General features: G+C 41.4%; 1 protein-coding gene and 1 long non-coding RNA gene across 2 annotated transcripts in view; one reads left to right on the forward strand and one right to left on the reverse strand.

Annotated features, from left to right (window-relative positions):
• Positions 1 to 19,304, forward strand: part of TULP4 (TUB like protein 4) — a 289,770-nt gene that overhangs the window by 84,708 nt on the left and 185,758 nt on the right. The gene's annotated exons all lie outside the window — the stretch shown is intronic.
• On the reverse strand, positions 2,726 to 6,372 carry LOC141410086 (uncharacterized). Its single transcript, XR_012433580.1, has 2 exons — positions 5,234 to 6,372; positions 2,726 to 4,915 (listed from the first exon to the last, which is right to left on the reverse strand). It is a non-coding gene; the product is annotated as an uncharacterized lncRNA (long non-coding RNA).

Raw genomic sequence — 19,304 nt, forward strand, 5'->3', positions numbered from 1 at the left:
ACACCTCATGGAATCTACAGTCTAGCATGAAGGTGAAGCGTGGACTTTGCCTTCCTCTATTTGCATTTCCATTAGGAAGAGAAAGCAAGCTTTGAATTGTTCAAAGAATGAAGAATGAGGCTTCCTAGAGATTGTGTGGTGAAGATCATCTTTGAGCAGGACCTTGAGAAATACTTAGGATTTAACTCGTACTTTTCTCAGTCGTGGAAGAAGATTAAGCCACATTCTGGCTTCAGAGACGCATTTCTGAGAGAGATGAAGGACACTTCGTTCCCCAGCCCCAACCTAAGCATGTGACTGTACTCCCTTGTCAGATGCTTTTGGAACCTGGCTGACAAGGACAAGGATCTATGCATTTTTTCCTGCCCTGGAACAAAATTGCCCTTGTTGGACATGCAGTGATGTTCTTTGTGCCTTTTGACTATACTGTGAAATGTTTGTAGTTTGTAATGGGGATTTTATCCATCTGAGCATGATACACTTTTTATTAATTTCCATGGCAGATGGTTAAACTAGGGTGCTACCTTAATAATTTGACTTATGCAAGTGCTCAGATATGACTGTTTCTGTGCTTAATGTATTCAGCATGTGGTTGTAGTCAAGTTTGAAGTTACATAATCATGTGTTCATGACCTGAATTAGAGATAATTTATTAGTGACTCAGCATTAATGACTCGTTTTATGCAACTCTTCTGGTAAAGCAACGTTTCTGTTTATGTGAGCGTATTTTAGCATGCTAGATGACCACATCTACCTTGTTTCCTTCCTAGGTAGTGCCTTTAGGTATTCCATAACAGGAGGGCTGCCCCACTCCCAGAGGTGCATTGAATCCCAGAGAGGGCGTCGTTGGTGGATAAAAGCCCTCCTTGGGGTCATCTGTAGCTGGTAATAGGGGCTGAGAAGCTCAGGGCTACATCATCGTTGAATGTTTGTGGCTTCAGTGGATCTGCATGGCAGGTTTCAAAACCGTATAATGTTAGAGATATGAATTGCAAAACCACAACCCCTCAGACTTTTCTATACAGTAAGTCCTCAATATTGTTGGTAAGTTCTTGGAAACTGCAGCTTGAAGTGAAATGACATTTAGTAGTATGTCGTATATACGTAGGATATTTACTCTTGTTTATATCAGTTAGCTTAAGGTAAAATTGTTTTCATATGCAGGTCGTTTTTGCTTAAAGTTCAGCTTCTAAGAACCTATCCCTGAAGTTAAGTGAGGACTTAACTGTACTTTTTGCAGGTAAATTTACTGTATTGAGCAAAATGAATAGTGGAAACTTACCTAGTTTTTTACCCTGGAAAGGAGTTTAAACTGATAAAATGCACTTACTAGAATTTCATGGATGTTCCACTTTTATCTGCCAGCTTTATTACTAAGGATTTCCTCAGTGGGAACACTGAGAGAAAGGATCTGCATAGTGGGACTGGAAAGGTGGAGCAGTGTGTGAATGAAGTCAACTAGGTATTTAAAAAATATTCTTACATTCCCTGAATATAGCCATAGTTAACTTCATTGTCCTGGTGAGTCTGTCTTCTTTTTTTAGACCAAGGCTGAAGAAATGGGTGGAAGATATTGTACTGTTCTGATGTACTGCAGGGTGCTGTAGTAGGTCAGAGGATGAAGCACTGTGGACCAATGTGGACAGGGAAGCTTCCTGTGGGGAGTCAGGGAATGAGCTGGACCTTAATGTTCATTTTGATTCCGAAAATATTTGAGAGCCTGCTCTAGGCTAGATGCTATTGGGCTTTGGCTCTACTGTGATGAAAAAGGCACTGTTCCAGCCCAGGTGGATCGCCTATCATGTGTGTCAGAGGGTGGATATCGTTTGCACGGATATAATGTTGTCTTTCCTGATGACAGTTGCCATATATGTTCCCATACTTTGTGTGTGTTATGTCCATTATTTAGTGTAGCCCTCATAGCATCTCTCTACGGCTTTGTATTAACATCCCTGCTATACAGTTGAGGAACCTGAGGTTCTGAGATGTTAAGGAAATTGTCGGAGGTTGCAGAACTAGATGATGGCAGACCTGAGATTTGAATTTGTGTGTTTTTCCATCTATAAGACACTGCTTCAAAAAGGTGAAGGGAAGAGACACCCTTAAACAGAGTTTTGAATGACTTTGGTGTGTGTTTTGGACATGGAAGAGTTTGGGGAAGTGTTGGAGAGTAGTGGAAAGCAAAGCTGGATGGGCAGGTGGGACCAGACATACATAGTCATGATAATAAACAATAGTAACAAATGTTTGTGGCATGAAAGAAGACAGTGCTTTTGGTTTGGGTCGTACTGTCATATTGAAATAGAATTGTTGAAAAATCAAATGTGAGTATAAAAATTACCATTCAGTTCAGTGCATTTATTCACCAGTGTGGATAACTGAGAGTTGACAACACTGGCTATGCTTAATCAATTATGGAAATAATAGTCTTAAAGAAGTAATAGACATCAGTCACCTTGGTACTGTGATAATGTACACATGAGCCTAACTCTTAATTGTAGCCAGTTATTGTAGACTGAAGGGATTTGAGGAACAGCTCTTTTTTTTTTTTTTTTTTTTTTGAGACAGAGTCTTCCTCTGTCTCCCAGGCTGAAGTGGTGCAGTGGTGCCATCTCGGCTCACTTGCTAGCTCCGCCTCCCGGGTTCATGCCATTCTCCTGCCTCAGCCTCCTAAGTAGCTGGGACTACAGGCACCTGTCACCACACCCAGCTAATTTTTTGTATGTTTAGTAGAGACGGGTTTTCACCGTGTTAGCCAGGATGGTCTCGATCTCCTGACCTCATGATCCGCCCGCCTCAGTCTCCCAAAGTGCTGGGGTTACAGGCGTGAGCCACCGCGCCCGGCTAAGGAACAACTCTTCTTTTAAATGTCTTAGGAATTCTTATTTTGAATAAGGAAACTTTCTAGCAAAGAGGCAGAAATGGAACTGTTGTTTTATATTTAGGTCAGAATCTCATTTCACCTAAACTGGCTTACCTATTTTTATACCGAAGCTCAGTAGTGTGAGTTAATTTTTTATCACAGTAATATTTATACATATTGGTAAATGCTAAGAATGAAAAATAGCAATGTTCTAACTCCTGTCTCCCCCCTCCCTCCACCTATTGTCCTGGCCACTTAACAAAGGCTCATACTATTATTTTTTTGATGAATCAATTTTAGGATTTTGTCTATTGACTTCATTCCCATCTCGTTAGGCGGAGATTTAGCTCTCTTCTCTTTCATAGTCACTCAACCCAACTTTGCCCTACCATCTAATCATTCCAGTATTACTGTATCACAAATATTGGTTATTATTCAGTGTTTACACTATTTAAACTATGTCACTATTATTCCCAGATGAGCCAAATAGGGTACTATGATTGTATTCCTTCATTATTTAACTCTTTTCACCTCATGATAAAAATTTTCCCCCCAGTGGTTTAGTTCCTTTATTGCAAAACCTTCCTTTCTCTTCAGTGTAATTTCATGCATTCAGACCGATTAGATGGTTTATCAGTTCCTGTAGTTTTTTGTTTTGTTTTGTTTTTGTTTTTTTCCTGAAGACCTCCACCTGGGAGTCGTTTGTCATCCTTCTGCTCTCTGGATTGGTTGCTCAGTGGGCTTGCTGCCCAGGTGATTTCCTGAACTTCCTTTTAATCATCATCTTGGGAATTCTCTCTGCCCCCTACTTCTTCTGTGTCTTGTTTTTGGAATCTTGTGGGGTTTTTTGGTCTAACTCCTTTTTATTGGAACATAATCTCCAGTATCTTCCTAAGAAAGTATTTGTAAGTCATAAATTATAAGACTTTCTTATCTCTATAAATGTCCTAATTCTGCTCTCACACTTGATAGTTTGGCTGGGTACAGATTTTTAGGTAGTTTTCTTCAGAATTTTGTCTTCACATTTCCAGAGTTTTTAGAAGCATAGTAGTTAAGAGCTCAGGCCCTGGAGCTAGACTCATTTTACATTCTAGCTCCATCACTTAGTAATGCCATGACTTTAAATATATTATCTAATTTATCTTTATAGTTGTCCCTTGACCATCATGGTTTGAACTTTGTGGATCCACTTATATGTGGAATTTTTTCAATCAAATATGGATCAAAAATATAGTATTTGAGGGATGCTTCATCTTGTGCTAATCCTCTGGCTGCTCCAGTTCTTATTTTATGGGCACTATATTTTCTCATACTTCTGTGAGGATACAAATTATGGTTTTAAACAAATTTTTTTTCTACATGCATTAGATCTGCTTTTTTTGAGGTTTTTTAAAAGAGGTATGTGTGAGTGTGTATAGGAGTGGTTCTCTGTGAATCTCCTCACCACCACCCAGATGTTTTATAATTGAAGTCTTCTTTAAATGTCTAATGATCCTTGAATATTTATTCAAATGTAAAAGCAGTGCACCATTAATCTCTTTGGCATCTTTTGTGTGTGTATATGTAGGGGGTGTTTAGCTGGTGAGCTTTATTGTATTATATAGTGATCTGGGGGAGAACCAGCTCTTTTCTTGGGACTGCCAAAGGTCAGCGTTCAAGCAGCTTTCTCCATAGTGGTTCAGTTTCTTTCAATAAGAAACTTCCAGTCACATGCCTGTGAATATACTCCTATTGCCAGCATTCTGAGAGCTGGCGTGTGTGTGTGTGTGTGTGTGTGCGTGCGCGCGGCTGGGGAAGAGGTAGAGCTAGTTATATGAAAGTTGGAGGAGCAGGAGGAGGGAGGAGGAGGAGCTGATATTGATTGAGTATTTACTGTGTACCAGACAGCATCCTAAGTGCTATAGCTCACTCAGTCCTCACATCAGCTCTGCAGCTTTGCACCTGTTATTGTCATTTTTTTAGATGAAGAAAGTGAGGTACAGAGACATTAAGCAGCTTACCCAAAGTAAGGTATCTCTGCTAATTGACAGAGCTGAAATTGAACTCAAGAACCTTCTACAGCCGGGCGCGGTGGCTCACGCCTGTAATCCCAGCACTTTGGGAGGCCGAGGCGGGCGGATCACGAGGTCAGGAGATCGAGACCATCCTGGCTAACACGGTGAAACCCCGTCTCTACTAAAAAATACAAAAAACTAGCCGGGCGAGGTGGCGGGCGCCTGTAGTCCCAGCTACTCAGGAGGCTGAGGCAGGAGAATGGCATGAACCCGGGAGGCGGAGCTTGCAGTGAGCTGAGATCGCGCCACTGCACTCCAGCCTGGGCGACAGAGCGAGACTCCGTCTCAAAAAAAAAAAAAAAAAAAAAAAAAGAACCTTCTAGATTCTATGTATTTGGCTTTTCACAACATCATTCTTGTTTTCAATCCTTGTCACCATCTCTACTGTGCCTGAGATTCCCAAAACGAGTTGTGGCTAACCCAGAGAATAACCCTTCAGTGCCTGATGTTGATGGAGAGAAGAATTGCCTAGTTACATCTCATCTGGCTTAGCAGGAGAGAGGAGCGCCCTCATGGTTGCTAAATGTGGGAATGGAATGTGAGGCAGAAGACAGGTGAGAGGTTAGTACAGGTGGGAGGTGTCCCCGTTGTGTGGGGAGGAGGGACTTTTGCCCTAGTTCTGTTACAGGTTTGGGATTCTAGGACACTGGGCACTAATGTACCTAATCTGTAAGGCATTCTGGACTGCATCATGTGCAGTTCATTCATCTTCCTGCCTCCTTGCAAGCCAGCAGAGCCTGACTTGGGGCCTCAGCTCTGCATGGAGCTCTACCTATTGGGCCTTCAACAGCGAGGCTTTTAGTCAGAAACACAGAAATGGATTGGGCAGTGGGCATCGTATTTTACTAGGAGGTTTTTGTCTAGAAGTCGGTCAATTCTCTGGGATATAGTATAGGATGGGTGGGAAGGGTGCCACAAGGAAAAACATGAGAATTTGTACTGTGCAACAGTTTAGTGTTTCCAATTGGGTCCACCCACAAACTTGACTTCAAACTTCCAAAACAAACACGCCTGTGCATTTTGTCCAAGATTCTATTGCTGGGTGTTTTTATTGTACCTTCTGGCAGCCTCCATTTGGTTTCTCTTCCTCATTGTTGCTGTTTTAGGGAATTCTTACTGACATGTATTGTTTTTTCCACTTGGCCTAGTTAGATTTGGTCTACTAAAATACAGAGGAGATTGTCTCTATCTTAGGGACTTTTCTTTATCCTCCTAGTCAAGCTCACTTCCAAACTTTCTTTTTCCTCCCACTATATAATCCCTGTAACAATGTTTAAGGCAAAACCCAGATTTGTATGTTTTATCTGTATTCTTTCTTTGCTGGTTAAATATTTAGAGTTTAAGGAGGAGTTCATTAATCAGAACCTTAACATTAAAAAAAAAAAACAACAACCTCGAAAGCACCATCTTTGTCAGAAAGGTCTATTTTGTAAAGTCCTTGGTAGCAGAAATAAATGTTTGATGGCTTTGTTTATAAGACAGTATGAGTTAATGTTTAGGACTTGGGAAGTTAATTTTATACAGAAAACAAGAGTGTAAAAACCATCTATTGTCTCTCCATTCACTTGATATTTTTCAAAATTTTAGATTTTTTTATTTTTAACCTCTTCAGGAAATTCACTACAGATGGCGTTTGTGACTAATTAGGGAATTAGTTAAACAACATGACCAAAGAGCTTTTGCTTGTCTCCTAGGCCTTAAAATTTTGTTTTCCTTTAATTATGCTTTAAAAAACCTAACTATGTATTTTGAAGATTAAAACACCTTAGGGGAGTCAGGCTCTGTAATGTAAACTGAAATTTTCCCCTAGTAATGAAATACTTGTTTAAGTGATCAATACCTCTTTTTTTTTTTTCTTTTTGAGACGGAGTCTCGCTCTGTCGCCCAGGCTGGAGTGCAGTGGCCGGATCTCAGCTCACTGCAAGCTCTGCCTCCAGAGTTTATGCCATTCTCCTGCCTCAGCCTCCCGAGTAGCTGGGACTACAGGCTCCCGCCACCTTGCCCGGCTAGTTTTTTGTATTTTTTAGTAGAGATGGGGTTTCACCATGTTATCCAGGATGGTCTCGATCTCCTGACCTCGTGATCCACCCGTCTCAGCCTCCCAAAGTGCTGGGATTACAGGCTTGAGCCACCACGCCCGGCCTTTACCTCTTTTTTTTAAAAAAGCATTATTATATTTTAACTCAGCACTGTGCAATAGAAACATAGTATGAACCACATATGTAATATTAAATTTTAAATAGACACATTAAAAGTAAAAAGAAACAGGTGAAATTAATTTTAATATACTTTAACTCAATATATCTAAAATATTTCAGCATGTAATTGATATACAAACTGTTAATTTGATAACCGATACTCTTTTTTTTTTTTTTTTTTGAGACAGAGTTTTGCTCTTGTTGTCCAGGCTGGAGTGCGATGGCGTAATCTTGACTCACTGCAACCCCCACCTCCCAGGTTCAAACGATTCTCCTGCCTCAGCCTTCCCAAGTAGCTGGGATTACAGGCATGCGCCACCAAACCCAGCTAATTTTGTATTTTCAGTAGAGATGGGGTTTCTCCATGTGGGTCAGGCTGGTCTCAAACTCCCGACCTCAGGTGATCCGCCCACCTCGGCCTCCTGCAGTACTGGGATTACAGGCGTGAGCCACCATGCCTGGCCCAGATACTCTTTTTTTTATACTTAGTCTTTGAAATCTGGCACATCTCAATCTGGACTAGCCACGCTGGCAAGTGCCCAGTTGCCATATGTGGCTAGTAACTACCATATTGGACTGTGTAGTTTTAGACAAGTCTCTTTCTTTTCGAGGGCTGTGGCAGAGCTGCATGCTTACCCAGAGAACTTGTTAATGAATGTCCCATAGGACCTTGGATAAAAGGCATTTAAAAACCATTTTATTTGGAAATAATTCCAAACTTACACAAAAATTGGAATAAAGTACAAAGAATACTCTTACTCAAATTCAGCTATGAACATTTTGCTTTATTCTGTCCTTTGCACTCCCAAGTGCACACATACACTCACTCTCTCTCTCGTAATATATATGAGGTGTTCCTCCCCCCCGGATCGTTTGAGAGTATACATCTTGGTCCTTTAAAATACTTCAGTGTGTATTTCCTAAGAACAAGAACATAACCACTGTAGTACAGTTGTCAATTTCAGGAAATTTAACCTCAATTCAATACTTAAACTATTCTCCATACTCCACTTTTGTCAAGTGATGAAATATCCTCTGTAGTTTTTCTTTATTCCTCTACACAGGATACAGTTTAGGACCACACACTGCATTTAGTTGTTAGATATCTTTAGACCCCTATAATCTGGAACAGCTCTTCAGTTTTTCCTTATATTTTATGACTTTGACCTTTTAGAAGAATGCCCCTCTTTGTTTTTAATAGAATGTTTGGTATTTTGTGTGGTTTTTTTGTTTGTTTGTTTTTATTATTAAATTTAGATTAATCATCCCAAGCCAGAATATTACATAAATGATGTGTCCTTTTCAGGGTGTCACATGTGGAGGTGCACGGTAGCTATCTGCCCCTCATTGGTGATGTTAATGTTGATCACCTGGCCCAAGTGCTGTCCATTTTCTCAACTGTGTTGTTACTGGTTTTTTCCCCCCTGTATTTGATAATCTGTTGAGAGATAACTTCAAAACCATGCAAATATCCTATTCTTTATCAGAATTTCTTCCCTAGATTTATAATCCATCGATGGTTCTTCCATGAGCCAATCTTTTCTATGATAGTTGCAAAAATGGTGATTTTCTAATTCCACTACTCCCTCCGTGAATACTGACAGCTGACAGATGTAATGAAGAGCCTCCTGTTGTTCCCTATCCACCCACCTACCTATCTGTAAACTCATGGATTTCCACTTTTTTCTTCAATGATTATTTCCTTTGATTATTTGGATTGAAATTTGGTCAAAGTGTCCCAGATTTGGCCAGCAGGAGCCCCTTTAGGTTGGCTCATGTGTCCTTTTGGTGCACCCCAATCACTGGCAGTGGTGGGTGGGCACCTATTTATTTATTTTCTAGCTTATGTTTCAGCATCATCTTGTACTTACCCTGCCTTGGGTCTGGAAGCAGCAATTTCTCTGAGGAATGCTGTTTCAATGGGGAATGGTATTAGAAACCAACATCTGGCCTCTAGAGGTGTTCATTGTTACTGGAATATCTTTGCTGCTAGACTCGTTCAACAGACACACACACACACACACACACAAACACACATATGCATACTTACATACACACATACACACATTCAGTAGCAGTCTGGGTTCAATTGGAAGATGGAAACCACACAGTAGGTTAAACACAGGAAGTTTAATATAAAGAGTAATTAACTGCCAGGCACAGTGGTTCACGCCTGTAATCCCAGCACTTTGGGAGGTTGAGGCGGGCAGATTACCCAAGGTCAGGAATTCGAGACCAGCCTGGCCAACATGGTGAAACCCATCTCTACTAAAAATACAAAAATTAACCAGGCATTGTGTGACACACACGTGTGATCCCAGCTACTCAGGAGGTTGAGGCAGGAGAATCGTTTGAAACTGGAAGGCAGAGGTTGCAGTTAGCCAAGATCACACCACTGCACTCCAGCCTGGGCAACAAAGTGAGACTCTCTCAAAAAAAAAAAAAAAAAAAAAAGTATGTATATATACACACACATACACACACATATATATTTTTTAACTGAAAAGAGAGAAACAATAAGATATAAAGAGACTCTGTATGGTACCCTAGGGCTGAAGGAGATGATGCAAGGGAGGATAAGCTTGGAAGGGGTTCAGATCTTATTGGAGAAGGTGTGGTTCAGCCTAGCACATAGCACGGAAATTTGTTAGCTTAGCCAGACTAGAGCTGGTCTAGAGTTGTTGGGCGATCAGTAAATACCCCCTGGAGTGCAGGCAAGGGAGGAGGCTATCCCTACATGGTAGTGGTGGAGTGTGGGCAGAGGGCCTTCAAAGTGAATCGCCCATACAGGAGGTGGGGTAGAGAGGGGCTTGCAGAAGGAGTGACCACTCACTTTGTGACCCTCAGGCCATTGGCAGCTAGGAGTGTGGACAAGTGACAGGATCACTGGTTTCCATGTTGAGGAGCTATAGAAAGATTGTCACTAGGCCAAAGCTGTAAGGTCATAGGACTGTGTGCTGGGCTAGCAGATAGACGGACTTTCCTGGATTTTCTCATACCTTCATGGCATCTTCCACTGTCAAGAGCCCTGGAAATTTCAGGAACTACTTTCATCTTGTGGTGTCCTTCTAGTCCCTTTTCTTGAGAAAGCTTAACCTTGTGCTCACTTTAAAGGAGAAATGCTTAAAGGAATTCTGTTGTTTATTATAGAGCATGTATTGATGAGTTGGGAGCTGAGAGGCAATAAACTGACACACACACACGTACATACGTGCATATATGTATACACGTACATAGATGTGTTTTAGAAATAATGAATTTACACCAGTATTTCCAATTCCAGACCACCCCTATACCTTCCCCCATTTCCTTTTTATAATCCCTTCTTTCATAGTTTGCTTAATGCTATAATACATCTAAAAAGAATTTCAGATTTACTACACCTGTACTAATATGAAAACCAAACCTTCTAAAAGGATTTATGGACTGAATGTTTGTATCTTCCAAAAATTCATATGTTGAAGCCCTAACCTCCAATGTGATGATGTTTGGAAAAGGGGCCTCTAAGAAGTAATTAACATTAGATGAAGTCATGAGGGTGGGGCCCTCATGATGAGGTTAGTGACCTAAAAGAAGACACATCTGAGAGCTTGTGTGAAGAAGAGATCATGTGAGCTCACAGTGATATGGTGGCCACCTATAAACGAGAAGAGGCCTCAGGGTGAAACCTACCTTGCCAGCACCTTAACCTTGGACTTTCTAGCCCCCAGAACTGAGAAATAAATTTCTGTTGTTTGAATTACCCAGTCTATGGTATTTGATATGGCAGCACAAGCGGACTAATACAGAAGAGTTCAGAATTTGCTTGCAGTTCTTCTTCACCCTCCCTCTGCCCAGTTTCCCAAACTAGGTATGTACAGTTGGCCTCTATGTGAGTCTACTTATTCTTGGATTGTTTTCAATAATACATGGGAACAATTTTTAGAGATTTGTGACAATTTGAAAAAATTCACAGATGAGCTGCATAGCCTAGAAATATTGAAAAAAAATTAAGAAAAAGTTGTGTCATGAATGCATAAAATAAATGCAGGTACTGTTCTATTTTGTCATTTACTGCCTACCATAAAATATATACAAATTTATTATAAAATGTTAAAATTTATCAAAACTTATGCACACAAACAGACCGCACATGGTGCTACTTTCAGTCGAGGGAAATACAGACAAACATAAAGATGTAGTAGTATTAAATTGTAACTGCATAAACTTAACTGTAGTATGTACTGCACTACTGCAATAATTTCGTAGCCTCCTCCTGTTGCTATTGCAATGAGCTCCGGTGTCGTGAGTATCCACTTAAAATATCGCGTGATGCTTGTCATCCTAGTGTGAGAAGTTTGTCCCCAGTGAATGAATTGCACATTACAGTAAAAAGTGCCCTGTCACTGTTCTCATGTATTTTTCCTCCTGTTTTGTGCAATACTTGAATAACACCATGAGATCCATATGAAGTGACACTAGTGATGCTGGAAGTGCTCCCAAGAAGCAGAGAAAAGTCATGACATTACAAGAAAAAGTTGAATTGCTTGATGGTACTAGAGACTGGTCTGCACCTGGGGTGGCTGCCATTTCAGACAGACAGTTCATCTTGTAAACAGGAAGTGTAAACTTGCTGTATGGATAAATATAGTACAGTACTGTAAATGTATTTTCTCTTCCTTAAGATTTTCTTAATAATGTTTTCTTTGTCTACCTTTATTGTAAGAATATGTCTTTTTCTAGCTTTATTGTAAGAATATGGTATATAATACATAAAGCAAAATACATGATAATTTACTGTTTATGTTATTGGTAAGGCTAGTTACTGGTCAGCAATAGACATAAGTAAATAAGTTTTAGGGAAGGCGAAAGTTATATGCAGATCTTCAACTCTGTGGGGGTTGGCACCCCTAACCCCCGCATTGTTCAGGGGTTAGCTGTAGTTAAATACGGAAGCTCGTAAGTTGCTTATATTGATTACCCTTTACTCCCCTTTCAGTGTGTGCCGTGGTCTGAATGTGTCCTCCAAAATTCACACGTTGAAACTTTACAGCCAATGTGATCATATTTAGAAGCGAGGCCTTAAAGAGGTGATTAAGTCATGAGGGTGGAACCCTCAAGGTTGGGATTAGACTCCTTATGAAAGGGCTTGAGGAAGGGCTTTATTTCTCTGTTCTGCTCTTCCGCTATGTGAGGACACCTAGAAGGTGGCCTTTATGAGGAACAGGCCTTCATCAGACACCAGCTCTGCTGACAGCTAGATCTTGGACTTCCTAACCTCCAGAACTGTGAGAAAATAAATTTCTGCTCTTGGCCAGGTGTGGTGGCTCAGGCCTGTAATCCCAGCGCTTTGGGAGGTTGAGGTGGGCAGATCACGAGGTCAGGCGTTTGTCTGGCCAACATGGTGAAACCTGGTCTCTACTAAAAATACAAAAAATTAGCTGGGTGTGGTGGCAGGCGCCTGTAATCCTAGCTACTTGGGAGGCTGAGGAAGGAGAATCATTTGAACCTGGGAGGCAGAGGCTGTAGTGAGCCGAGATTGCGCCACTGCACTCCAGCCTGGGCAACAGAGCAAGACTCCATCTCAAAAAAAAAAAAGAAAAAATTATGTTCTTTATAAATACCTACTCTTAGGTACTTTGTCATGGTAACACATATACTTAATTTAGTAATTATACTTAATTACTTAATGTGGTTAAGTAATTCATTTAAAATACAGTTGTTTTTGTTTGTTTCAGTTTGCTTTTAGTTGATTTTTTCCTCTTCATTCTTGATTTTATGTTTTGAATATATAGAACATTAACATGCATTTAAAAGTTAAAACCACATAAAAAGGTATATCCAGAGAACATTACATTCATCCCTCCCACTTCATCCACCCATCATGTAGATACTAACTTCATTATTTTCTGATTTATTTTGTTACCTTCTGTAAAAATAGGCAGGGGTGTGTGTGTGATGTGTATTTATGTTTTATTTTCTTCTCTCCCTTTGACAAAAGAGAGCATACCGTGTATACTGTTCTTTTTTACAGCACATGGTGTGCCATTATGTATATGTACCATATTTTACTCAACAACTCTCCAAGTTTGAGTGCTTAGGGAGTTCCTGCATTTTGCAATTACAGATAATGCTGCAGTGAATAATTTATGTGTATGTTGGAGGTGTATCTTCAGGGTAAATTCTTAGAAGTGAAATCGCTGCATTGTAATGTGAAGACATACATAGTTTTCTTAGATATTGCCAAACTTCTTTCCATAATGATGAACCATTTTGCAATCCCAGCAGCAATTTATGAGAATACCATTTTCTCCCACAGCTTCACCCATAGTATAATATATTACCAAGCTTTTACATTGTTGCCAATATGGTAGAAGAAAATGGCACTGCAATGTGGTTTTAATTTGGATATCTCCTATTATGAGTAAGGTTGAACGTATTTTCAAACATTTAAGGGCCATTTAGAAAATCTTGTGAATTGTCTGTATCTTTCATCTATTTTTCTATAGGAATTTTGGTCACCTTCTTCAAATTGTAAAATTTCTTTGTATATTGGGGATAGTAATATTAGTCTTTTATCTGTGGTGTATATTACAAATGTCTTCTCTCAATTTGTTAACTTTGACTTGGCTTAGTATATTTTTTGCCATGCAGAAGGTTTAAAACATTTTTTTTATCTAGTCAAATTTGTCAGTTTCTTTTTTTTTTTTTTTGGAGACGGAGTCTCGCTCTGTCGCCCAGGCTGGAGTGCAGTGGCCGGATCTCAGCTCACTGCAAGCTCCGCCTCCCGGGTCTACGCCATTCTCCTGCCTCAGCTTCCTGAGTAGCTGGGACTACAGGCGCCCGCCACCTCGCCCGGCTAGTTTTTTGTATTTTTTAGTAGAGACGGGGTTTCACTGTGTTAGCCAGGATGGTCTCGATCTCCTGACCTCGTGATCCGCCCGTCTCGGCCTCCCAAAGTGCTGAGATTACAGAGTTGAGCCACTGCACCCGGCAAATTTGTCAGTTTCTTATTGCACTGGATTTTGAGTCATAATTAGAAAGTCTTTTTCCACATGGAAGTGATAGAGGAATTCACTCATATTTTCTTGTAGCTCAGGAAAAGACTCATAAAAAAGAATACTACTGGTAAGAAAATCAACATGTATTTTGTACTCATTAGGGGATTTTTCATTCATGACTTCCTTATAGCAGGACAAATACTAATCAAGCACTTTTAGACCTGCCAGGCAATTTGTTTTTAAATGCCTTCTAAAAATAGATAAAGAACAGAGAGATAACTAACTATTCAGGTAAATTTAAAATTTCAGTTAGGGACAGAAATGGGAATATAAGTCATTTTTTAGAAACTTGATTTTTTGGTCTATTTTGAAATTAGTCCCTAGGACCAATTCACTTTTGTTTTTTTAAGGTTCTTGCCTGTTAAATGGGTCATTTTGTTTAAGATGTTTTCTTCCTGATTTCATAAAGCATTTTGCTCAGAATAGAATCCAAGTCTCACTAGTGTCTTACAGCTCTGTTCATTTTATTGCAGGGCTGAAGTTATTTGGAAAGGAAATGTTATGAGTTGTAAAATTTCTCTTCTCTTCTCTTCTCTTCTCCCTTCCCTTCCCTTCCCCTCTCCTCCCTTCCCTTCCCCTCCCCTCCCTTTCCCTCCCCTCCCTTCCCTTCGCCTTCCCTCCCTTCCCTTCCCTTCCTTTCCCCCCTCCCCTTCCCCTCCCCTCCCTTCCCTTCCCTTCCCCCTCCCCTTCTCTTCCCCTCCCCTCCCCTCCCTTCCCTTCCCTTCCCTTCCCCTCCCCTCCCCTCCCCTCCCTTCCCTTCCCTTCCTTTCCCCTTCCCTTCCTTCCCCTTCCCCTTCCCCTCCCCTCCCCTTCCCTTCCCCTCGCTTCCCTTCCCTTCCCCTCCCTTCCCTTCCCCTCCCCTCCCTTCCCTTCCCTTCCCTTCCCCTTCCCTTCCTTCCCCTTCCCCTCCCATCCCCTTCCCTTCTCCTCCCCTCCCTTCCCTTCCCCTCCCCTCCCCTTCCCTCCCCCTCCCCTTCCCTTCCCTTCCCCTTCCCTTTCCCTTCCCTTCCTTCCCCTTCCCTTCCTTTCCCTTCCCTCCCCTTCCCTTCCCTTCCCCTTCCCTTTCCCTTCCCTTCCTTCCCCTTCCCTTCCTTTCCCTTCCCTTCCTTTCCCTTCCTTCCCCTCCCCTCCCCTTCTCTGACAGAGTCTTGCTCTGTTGCTTAGGCTGGAGTGCAGTGGTTCAATCATGGCTCACTGCCAAGCCTTAATTTCCTGGGCTCAGGTGATTCTTCCACCTCAGCTGAGTAGCTGGGACTACAGGCACACACCACCATGCCCGGCTATTTGTTTGTATTTTTTGTAGAGATGTTCACCATGTTCCCCAAACTGGTCTTGAACTCCTGGGCTCAAAAAATCCACCTGCCTTGGCCTCTCAAAGTGCTGGGATTACAGGTATGAGCCACCACTCCCAGTCAGCTGTAAAAATGTTTAGCCTTTTCTCCCTAATACAGACTAAAGCAATGGATAGTGAACTCATCTGTATGTCAAACAGGTGGGGGACTAAAAATAGGTCCTCACATACCTTTCTGCCATCAATGTCACTAAAGCCCTGGCACTCATTCCATTCCTGGAATTAAAGTGAGTACAAGAAGAAATACATTATTTACCTTTTATTTTAAGGCACCAAAGCCAAGTCCCTGCCCCCACAGAGTGTGCAAACAAATAGAAACGACAAAGTGTCAAGTACACTGAATACCAATCAATCGACTTATCTGACCAATACTACTCCTAAAGACCAAGAGTATTCAAAAAACATTTCTAGAAAGAAGTGAACGTTTGATTTTTTTTAAAGCCGTTAAGCAGTTTTGGGACTGTAACAAAGTTTCTAAAAGTAGGAAACAGAAGAAACTAGAGGACGTTAGAATCTTGGAAAGGCCTTAGAAACCACCTCATTTTTAAGATTAAGAAAATTAAAGGCTAGAAAGTAGCTGAAGGAAGATCAGATGGGTAAAGTCACACTTTCACCCAACCTGTCTGTACCCAACAGTGAACTCTCATGACCTTTGGCCATAGTTATTGAAGGGTAGGTACAATTTAGGGCCATGAAACAGTCAAGTTACTGGTCTCTATGGTAATAGTCTTCGGAGCACCTGATGGAAGCATTTCCATACAAATCATACTTTATTTTATGTATTTATTTATTTTTTGAGGCAGGGTCTTAAGTGCAGTGGTGTGATCATAGCTCACTCCAGCCTTGAATTGCTGGCCTCAAGCAATCCTCTTGCTTCAGACTTACAAAGTGCTGGAATTATAGATGTGAGCCACCCCACCCAGCCCAAATCATACTTTAAAGTTTAATGAATAATAACGATCAAAAACAGACATTTAAAATGATACGTTTAAAGGACACATTATTTGGTGAACATGATGTTGCAGTTAAACCTTATTTTGGACATTCTCGTGCCGCCAGCTTATTGAAGTGCATGTCTCAGTCTGCACCTACCAGCTCATTCTGGGCCAGTCTCTGCTAAAGGAGTGCTGCTGAGGTGTGGACCGTTCCAAAGCTGGGCAGGGACCCTATATCCCCTGCGGAATTTAGCATTCTACGTTTATGCATACTAGAGGCTGCTTTGATATTTGTGACATTGAATCAGCCATGTGATGTTGCACCTGCAGTGGGGAATAGAGAGGCTAGCAGGTTGGGAGGTAAACTTGGCCCAGGGTCCTGAAGTACTACTTTGAGGTAGAGCCAGTTCCAGAGAGGGACCAGGTGAGATTGGTAGTTATAGGTAGAGAGGGTATTCTGCAGGTGGGGAATGATCACATTTCCCGAACCTTGCTTTTGAGATAGGTCTTGATTGACAAATGTTCTCCCTGGCTCTGGGAAATGTTGCCTCACTTTGTCTTCAGAATTGCCCCCCTGTGAGTCTCTGATAACAGCTCTTCTCATGCAGGTATAAGCCCTCCTGAGTGGGCAGGCATTCCCTGTGCTTGCTTGCATGTAAGACAGTCCTGAGAGGGGCCATGGAGCTCAGGATACATTATTTGTATTGGCCAGGTGAGCTTAGTTGATGTGGATATGCTCCTGCAAAGTGAGTTGACCTTAATGTGCAGGCAGTAGGACATGTTCAGAGATCTGTAATTTCATTTGGTGGCGTGTACAGTAACCTTGATAATTGGGTGACTAGAGAAAAATTGATTTTTTTGGGGGAAAGAAGTGTATCAGAATTGTTTTATAACAAATTAGCCATTAAAATAAACCTGAAATAGTATAGACATGCAAATTATAGAATCACTCCTAAGTGTTGAGTATAATCATATTTATTGAATTAAGTCCTCACTAATTAGCTTTATTTTCTTATGTTTGTTCCTGAGTGTGCCTAAGTGGTGTCTTCCTTCCTGCCCCTGACGCTGCTTGGGCCCTCCTCTGTGTGCACACAGGGTGAGCCTGTGCGGGGTGCACCTCCCATCAGCTGGTGTTATCCCGCTGGAGGAAAGGGCTGGTTCCACAGAGTTGACCGTACTGCTCCCAGACCAGGCCCTGCACCTGCTTTGAGTCCTGGGTCTTGTGAGAACGTGTTCTGATGTCCTTCCCTAGCCTGCCCTCCTGGAGTTCCCTTCTCAGGATGCACCTCCTCTCTCTCTAAGAGGAGAAAAGGCGACTCTGCTTAGCCCTACATCCTCGACGAAGCGCCCTGACCATTTGGACCCAGTGATTCCAGAGAGTCCTTCATAGGCCCTCATTCCTTACTGTTTGTACCACTTGCTGGGCGTGTAACTTACTGCCTTCTGTTATTTTTAGGAATGTGTGCACATCTTGCATTTCTAGTTTAACAACGGTTGCTTGAGTTAGAGCCTTTGTGGGATTGCTGAGCTGCTTGAGAGGGCACAAATGAAGCAAGACTGAGGAGTTAGAGAATTTTAAGACCCTCTCTAGGTTTTTTTTTTTTTTTTTTTTCCTCAAGCCTTTGCAGAGCCATGGATTTTCCTATTATGCTACTGAACACTAGATCTTATTCCTTCTGTCTAACTGTATTTTTATGCCCATTAGCCATGTTCTCTTTATTCCCTCCTCCCCACAGCCCTTCCCAGTTTTCTGATAACTGTCATTCTACTCTGTGTCTCCATGAGGTCAATTTTTTCCTTTAGCTCCTACATATGACTGAAAACCGCACGTTATTTGTCTTTCTGTGCCTGGCTTATTTCACTTAACAATGTCCTCCAGTTCTATCCATGTTGTTGTAAATGACAGGAGTTCACTTTTTTTTAATGGCTGAATAATATTCCCATGTGTATGTATACCACACTTTCTTTATCCATTTAACTGTTGATGGACACAGGTTGATTCCATATTTTGGTTATTTGAATGGTGCTACAGTAAACATGGGAGTACAGATAACTCTTTGACAAACTGATTTCCTTTGTTTTGGATATTTACCTAGCAGTAGGGTTGCTGAATCGTATGGTAGTTCTATTTTCAGTTTTATGAAGATTCTCCATACTAACTTACATTCCCACCAACAATGTATAGGGTTCCCTTTTCTCCGCATTCTTGCCAGCATTATTGCCTTTCTTGGTAAAAGCCATTTTAACTGGGGTGAGATGGTATCCCATTGTAGTTTTGATTTGCATGTGTCTGAAGAGATATGTTGGGCATTTTTTTTCATATACTTGATGGCCATTTGTATGTTTTCTTCCAAGAAATGTCTGTTCAGATCTTTTGCCCATATTTTAATCGTATTATTTATTTTTTCCTATTGAGTTGTTTGAATTTCTTGTATATTCTGTTTATTAATCCCTTGTCAGATGGGTAGTTTGCAAATACTTTCTCCCATTCTATGAGTTGTCTCTTCCCTTTGTTGATTGTGTCCTTTCCAGTGTAGAAGCTTTTTAGCTTGGTGTGATTTTTTTTTTCCCCCTTGCTCTGTCGCTCAGGCTGGAGGGCAGTGGCACAATCTGAGTTCACTGCAACCTCTGCCTCCTGGGTTCAAGCAGTTCTCCTGCCTCAGCCTCTGGAGTAGCTGGGAATACAGGCATGTGCCACCACACCTGCTAATTTTTATATTCTTAGAAACAGGGTTTCACCATGTTGGCCAGGCTGGTCTCGAACTCTTGACCTTGTGATCCGCCCACGTCAGCCTCCCAAAGTGCTGGGATTACAGGGGTGAGCTACTGCGCCCAGCCCAGCTTGGTGTGATCTTATTTGTCC

Source organism: Macaca fascicularis, chromosome 4, assembly GCF_037993035.2.
Source record: "Macaca fascicularis isolate 582-1 chromosome 4, T2T-MFA8v1.1".
Lineage (NCBI taxonomy): Eukaryota > Metazoa > Chordata > Mammalia > Primates > Cercopithecidae > Macaca > Macaca fascicularis.